Source organism: Octopus bimaculoides, chromosome 2, assembly GCF_046866305.1.
Source record: "Octopus bimaculoides isolate indiv1 chromosome 2, ASM4686630v1, whole genome shotgun sequence".
NCBI classification, from domain to species: domain Eukaryota; kingdom Metazoa; phylum Mollusca; class Cephalopoda; order Octopoda; family Octopodidae; genus Octopus; species Octopus bimaculoides.
In genome coordinates this window covers 181,233,983-181,241,744 of record NC_142929.1, presented here as the reverse complement: position 1 = coordinate 181,241,744, position 7,762 = coordinate 181,233,983, and positions in this window count along the sequence as shown.

The window sequence follows — 7,762 nt, the reverse complement described above, 5'->3', positions numbered from 1 at the left end:
TAATGTTAATTTGACGTATTTGTCCAATCGCATGTTCATACTTATATCCTTGCTGAAAATATGTACAATGTTTAGAACGCTATTATTATTATTATTATTATTATTATTATTATTATTATTATTATTATTATTATTATTATTATTATTATTATTATTATTATTATTATCATTTCAATTACACACAACACATGAAACTGTTGTAAAAGAAAAAATTCCTAACATCAAGCTACAAGTAACCTTAGTTGCCAAGAACCTTCCTAAGTAACTTAGCTATCTATAACAACACTCTTTTCTGGAGCTGAACTAAACTAGGTTTTACGCTTAATCCCTTTATCCATCTGTTCAGATCTTTAGGAATAGTTCCTAGTGTACCTGTAGCTACAAGGATACAGTTTACCCGCACTTTTCACAGCCACTGTAACTCAATGGCTAGTTCCTGGTACTTTTCTGCTTTCTCTATACCTCTCAAATTGGCTTTCTCATCATTTGGGACTGTAAAGTAAATTACCTGCCATTTTCTATTCTCTTTGTCTACTACTACTTAATCAGACCTTCTAGCTTCTATTACATTGTCAGTCTGAATGTTAAAATCTCACAACATGTTATATTACTTTCTTTCTAGCATTTTACTAGGTTCATGTTCATTCCATTTATCAGTATGGTCAATTTCTAGCTTCTACATAACTCCCGTTGGATTATTCTCGGTAGCTTGTCATGTATTTTTATATTTTTTCTGTGTCAACATGTCACATTCATGTTGGCACAGAATAACGCTTTCTTCTTTTGATTTACATAACCTACATTGGGAATCTACTTCTTTTTTTGTCGATCTTGGCTTTTATCCAATTCGTCCTCAATGTTTGACTTGTCCTGCTTCTGAGAAACTTTCTGTCTCGCTTTTCAGCCTTCCATTCTACAACTATAACAATGTCTCACTATTACTATTTCCTGCTACTATCTCTGGGAATCTATTATGCGAAGCCTTCTGTTGCCAGTCAGATAATCTTTCTTCTTTTCTCTGTTTTATAACTTCATTTGGCTCTTTGGTTTCTCTATGAGGTACTCTTACTGTAGCAGATCTTAAACTTTCTTGAGTATTACCTACATAGGAGGTTATATCTACTCTCTCTAACTTGGCGCAGTCTTCTATTGATATTAACCCTCTTCTAAATTCCTTTCCTGGAAAGTAAGATAAACAGCGTATGACCTAGCAGGTGGGGCCTAGTTAGAATTTTCTTCAGGTCGATTAGCCCATCCCGCTCAAAAGCTTCCTGAATAAGGGTTGTTTAAGGATGAAGAACAAAACACCAATGTTTCCAAAGGGGAATTATCCACACCTTAAATAATTCCCCTCAACGCATGGCTATGATGTTCCCCCATCACTTCTGCTCGTGATCCGAGATGCACATATCGTCACCCGCTAAAGGACATCAATACGGACTTTTTCACATTGGATCAACTCAAAGTAGCTCTCGGTAGTTTTGCTAACAATAAATCTCCAAGACTTGATAAGATACCAACATTACTGTGGAAAGATCCAATATTTCATGAAACCCTGCTAGGTTTCTGCAACGACACATATCTACATCATTTGCCTCCATCAGCTTGGTTGAAGGGTGGTATTTGTTCCTGTTCCCCCAAAAGGTGATCTAACAAGTGCAGCAAATTATAGAGGCATTACTCTGATCCCAATTATAGCAAAAAAGTTCATAACAAACTTCTGGTTAATAGCATTGTACCTATGCTCGATCCACTTCTTCGTAAGAATCAGAATGGATTTAGAAGAGGCCGGTGAACAACTGTTCAAATCTTCTCCTTCCGTCGCATACTGGAAGAAAGGAAAAAATTTAACAAACGCGTCAACATCTGTTTTGTTGACTTTCACAAAGCATTTGATTCCATTAGCAGAGATCTTATGTTTAACATCCTTACACTCTATGGTATTACTCTCAGGATGGTTGATGCTGTTAGAACGCTGTACACAAGCACTTCTACTGGGCACTTTATTCCAATTTACTTGATATTCTCCTTGATGCCTTCGATAGTGTCCCCAAGGGCCCAACAATAATTATTGGCACTATCTTCACCTTCTTCATTAAGAGGGTTGTATTTATATATTTTTTCGGCTTCCTTCTTGACTATTGGTGAAAGGGGCATGCAACATCAACTAAATAGCACATGTGGAGCATCTTGTCGACCACCACTAGTTCCGGTCTGTTGTGCTCTAGCACCTGATCTGCTTGGATTGGGAAATCCCAGAGGATTTTGCTAGTCTCCTACTACTACTACTACTGCTGCTGCTACTACTACTACTACTACTACTACTATTATTATTGTTGTTGTTGTTGTTATTATTATTATTATTTGTACTAGTAGGAGGAGGAGGAGGAGGGGGGAGGGAAAAAAGAAGAAGAAGGAGAAGAAGAAGAAGAAGAAGAAGAAGAAGAAGAAGGAGAGGAGGAGGGGAGGGAATGAGGAACAGCAGGAGTAACTAGTGATAACAGTAGTAATATTATTGGTAGTGGTGATGGTGGTGGTGACGGTAGTACGAGTAACAGCAGCAGTTGGGTCAATTGTTGGTGATCCCGTATTGAGTTTTTGAACTGGCTATGGTCAAATGCTGGTTTTAAACACTGTGAAATAATGCTTCATCCAGAGAGACACAATCAATGCATCTAATAATTGCTTTGAATGTAGAAATGTTTGTGGAATCCTCAACCATTTGCACAACTACACAACGCATATGTAATTCAAGCAACTGGAATACTCACCATCGCAACCGACCGAGGATACATATTTTCATTTAAGCATGCATTATGTCATATTGTGTTGAATCTGTGTGTGTGTGTGTGTGTGTGTGTGTATGTGTTTGTTTGTGTGTGTGTGTGTGTGTGTGTGTGTGTGTGTGTGTGTGTGTGTGTGCGTGTGTGTGTGTGTGTGTGTGTGTGTGTATACATAAACGATTTCGTATATTCAAAATCTCTTTGACTCATTCACTCTTTTTTTCCGCCTCGTTCATTTTCTTTTCTTGCTGCAGCTTTCTACCGTCATCTCTAACACCGTTATTCGTCTTTTACGATACAGGTAATTCCTTTTATGGAATTATGTGGAACTGATATTCGATGATGTAGACCAGCAGTGGCTCTAGAACTGTTTAGTTTTTAGAATTTTAGAATAGTACTGTTTTGGAGTCACAACGTTTAGGAATATACGGAAACTTAGCACAGTAACATTTATTGAATGTTATGTATATTGGTGTATATTTCTGTGTAATTGCGTGTGTGCAAACAAACGTTTCACCAAACAGAATAATATTGTATGTTCATTCCCCCACCTTTTCTCTCTCATTTTTCATCTGCAATCTCTCTCTCACTCTCTCCGTCTGCCTTTCATGTACAGTATCATGGAAGTGAAGAGAGTTATATAAACAGATAGATAGACAGAGTGGTAAAGCGATAGTCAAAAAGAGAGATAGATATTGAATAAGGTGCTAGATCGAAAGTGAAAACATTTAATTTAGTTTCGATTCCCGTTCTTGTTAATGGGACTAAATTAACAAATTATTTTGGTTTTGTGCACTTAATGAACTCAAACTCTTTAGATGTGTCTTCCACTTTTACCTTGCCGACTAATTTTTAAAAATTAGTTTAAAAAACGAATTAGCAGTTCTTGAATTTAATTTCTTGTACATTTGTCAGCTTTGTGTGTTAATAGGGGCACAAATATAATTATTTGCCTTGCGTATATGGTGTGTGTGTGTGTGTGTGTGTGTGTGTGTGTGTGTGTGTGTGTGTGTGTGTGTGTGTGTGTGTGTGGCTTTAAAAGAGGCATGTAAGAATAAGAAACCTTTCCAAATATATTCCATCCTATAATTATTTATACTTTGTATTCGAGTAAGAAAGGTGAGAAAATATTATAGATTAAAGCAACATTAATATTTTATTGATACTTAATTGAGTAGCCGTGAAAAGAGGAACAATGGCAAAATAGATTCTAATATGATTTAAATTCAAAATCATGCTGTAAAAGTTCTGACGTATTACCCACTTTTTTTTCACTACTGAAAAATATGTCACTTTTCTTATCTCATGGTGATTGCTCCTACCATAGCTTTTTGTTTGTTGCGTATGGTGTTCAGAGTCAGGTCAGCATTGATCTGGGAGACTTTTCATAAAGACTTTATTAGCTTTAACCATCCTGGCGTTTTGTGTATCTAAAACTATTTTATTGAAAGTGCCCTTTCTTTTGAAAAAATGTTGTGAGTTGAGGAAAAGTTTGTTGTTATACCTGATAGATTGGATAACCACTTAGAGGCTCCATTGGATTTATAATTCATATAATTGCAAAGAATTCCAGATAATGTGTTGAAACCAATTTTTAAATTCTGCTTCTAATTGCTTTACATATGTAATTCAAAACATCTTATCTGTTAGTAGTCTATTTTAACCGATTCCATCAGGTTCAAACTAAATATTTATGCAATAAAACTGTGGTCATAGAGTACAATTTTGTTAGGGTTTTATCTATTTTGGCTTTAATTTGAAATGCATTAGAAATTACTGCTAAACAATTGCTTTCCCAATTTCGTGACGTATTTTGAATAAGATCCAATGCTAGCTAAATGGTAACTAGATAGAGTTCCCAAATGTTTCAGTAGATTGATATTGGTTCTCTATGAGGTTTAGAAAAGACTTTTGAAAATATAATCGATTGTAGCTAACGGGAGAAGCATATAAATATATTTCCCCTTGTGTAGCTGATCTTTGAAATATAATTGTTATCATCAGAAGTCATTTCTGAAGACTTGTTTCACAGCTGTTCTAGCTTGAGGTAAGAAGAAATTTTCACGTAAATATCAAGAGAATTCTTTGTTGGTTTAATGTTGTTGAGATAGAATGGTTTGCCAAACTACGTGAACAAAGAAATGTTAAGAAAGTATTTTCATTAGTTAAGACATCTATATAATCATCTATCCCTTTTACCGTGCTAACTAAACACATTACATCCACTAATATGGACTCGACCACAAACACTATAACCGTAATACTGCCACTTCCAATATTATCTTTCTCACTATTATAAGAGTTGCCCTCAACATAGCAATTATTTCTTAACTAGCAGAATAATGTATATATTTCCCTGCAAATTCTAGTTACACCAAGTGAGAAGAACATCATGACCTAATATAAGTTACAAAACATTTTAGAATATTTCAATTCTAAACCTTGTTTGTAGAAGTTATTCTCTTAATTTCTGAACTATTAATTAACCGATGACAGCGCTTATAATATTTTCTCTACGAAGTCACGCATGCAAGAGCTAAAACTGAATTTCATAGACAAACTCTACTCTTCAATATCAGAAAATACTTCGGTTCTTAACTGTTGCCGATTCTCTACAAATATAAAGTGAGACTCACGAATAAATAAATCTCTGATGCATTGGTCTGAATCACTGTTACAGAATCAATGCAAAAGAAAGTTACGTGACTGATTGGCAGTAAGCCACTCACCAGTACTTTTCAGTTACTCTCCCAAATTGACTTCTTTACACGGCTACTGCCGCCTCTGCTCTCATAGCAAGTTAGTTGTATGATACCTCTAGGGAAATACCACTGACGTACTGCTATCTTCTCCTTTATTTACTACAAGTCTCAGCGCCCCCTCCTACATCCTACGTTTCCTAGTTTCCTTATCTTTACTCTCTAGATCTGTTAACCTCTGCAATTTCCTCCATAAGCAAGTTTCTCCAGCAGTCATCAACTAACTGCCAATCAGACGCACGATTACGGAAATGTTTTGCAGCTGCGACAACCTCCGCCTTTTTGATTTTGCGCGTCGCACACACAATGCAGGTCTTCAAAATGTTGACACTCGAATGTGGTCCTTGCTTGAAATACGCCTCATAAAACGTAATCGAGAAGGTTGAGATCTGGGATATTACTGGGCCAGATTTTGACCATCACAAAAATGGTATCTTGACCTATTGCATGGTGCAGAATCCTGGATAAACACCACATTGTCAAGCCCAAACTTCTGTTCCATCCAAGGTAACAACGTGCTTCAGGATGTCCAGATACTCCTTTGTGCCGATCTGCAAGCCAGACTCAGTGAAGTGTGGATCCATAGCCCTTGCATCACTCACCACGACTCCAGATACCATCACAGAGGCAGGAATCTTAGTCTCAAACACAGTGGGGGACGTCATAAGGGTTGTATGCAATCACAGAGAATTTTTGCGATTCATCTCAGCGTCCACAAACACGTAATTTTTCCTGTCCCTTGATACTTGGTGAATGAGAGAAGCTTTGGGTATCTCTTTGCTCACATTGCATTTGGCTTTGACTGTTAGGCGGTGACGGTGTCGTCGAACATAGCTAGTCATGCCAAGGTTCCTGTTCACAGTTCTGGATACCGTAGAAAGGGACACATTGCATTTCTTTGCAAGAGTTGTCATGAATGTGGATGGGTTGGCTTCAATCGAGCGTTTCAGGCCAGCAAGAAACTTTGGATTCCGCTTAGAATCACTTCGTGTTGTGTTCTTTTCTATCAATCTTGCCCTCTTCTTTAAATTATTTATACACACGATACATCGTTACTTTTGGAAGGTTCATCAACTTAACAATTTTATTGGCAGTGTGCCCAGCGCGCGCCAAAACAACAATGCCAGACGATTCTGTTGTTTCATGACTTTCTGTTATCGAATCAGTTCGCTATTTAACTGAAAATAAATAGGACAATTAGATTCTCAATCAAGCGAGGTTTTGTAAAAGAATGAAATGTTAAGCCCACTAAGTCAACTGCTTAAAATTGGTCTCAATTTATCTACAAGACCCTGTATGCATACCTAGTTGGCAAATCTAATTAACAATTCTAACTTCGACGACGTATGCATTTATATGAAATCATCAAGGTGCAAATATGTCGTAGAAGGTGTAAAACGAAACTCGTTTTAACAGATGAATAACATATATTTCCCTTTTTTCTTCAAGGTAATGTGTACTATTAATAAAGTTATACCACGAATGGAAACATCAGAGGTTAACATTCTCTAAACTCGTTTTCATCAAGACATTTTTTGGAAAATATTAATTTGTCCTTATACATAGATGCAGTACTTAAACCTGAATCTGTCATATAGATTGTATAAGCAATTTATGTATACATCTTATACATGAACATTTCCCGAAGGGAACTGTTCAAGAGTGATTCTGCATGTACTTCTTTGTGTGACGTCATCCTGTCATTACCCATCACGATCGATATTGCAATATACAGTTAAAGAGTTCTATAAAGATGAAAGAAACGACGTCTCTGAATTATCAATTAGATTCTTTCGATAAGGCATAGACAATATTCTTTATTGATCATATAACTTGAAAGCAATATTTCCCTATCATTATATATATACTAAAGCATATAAAATAACATACGCATATGCACGTATATGTGTGTATGTATGTGAGTGCGTGTGTGTGTATGTGTGTGCGCTTGTTCATTCATAACACACACACACACACACACACACACACACACACACACACACACATATATATATATATGCATACATATATTTATGTGTAAATCTATTCATATATATACATTCGTATATAAATACTTAGATATATATTGAATATAATCATTTATTCATGATATACATTTTTATGTCATATATATGTATATATATGTATATATAAATATTATATTTAATACATAATTATTATATATAATATATATGTAAATATATATATATTATATAAATT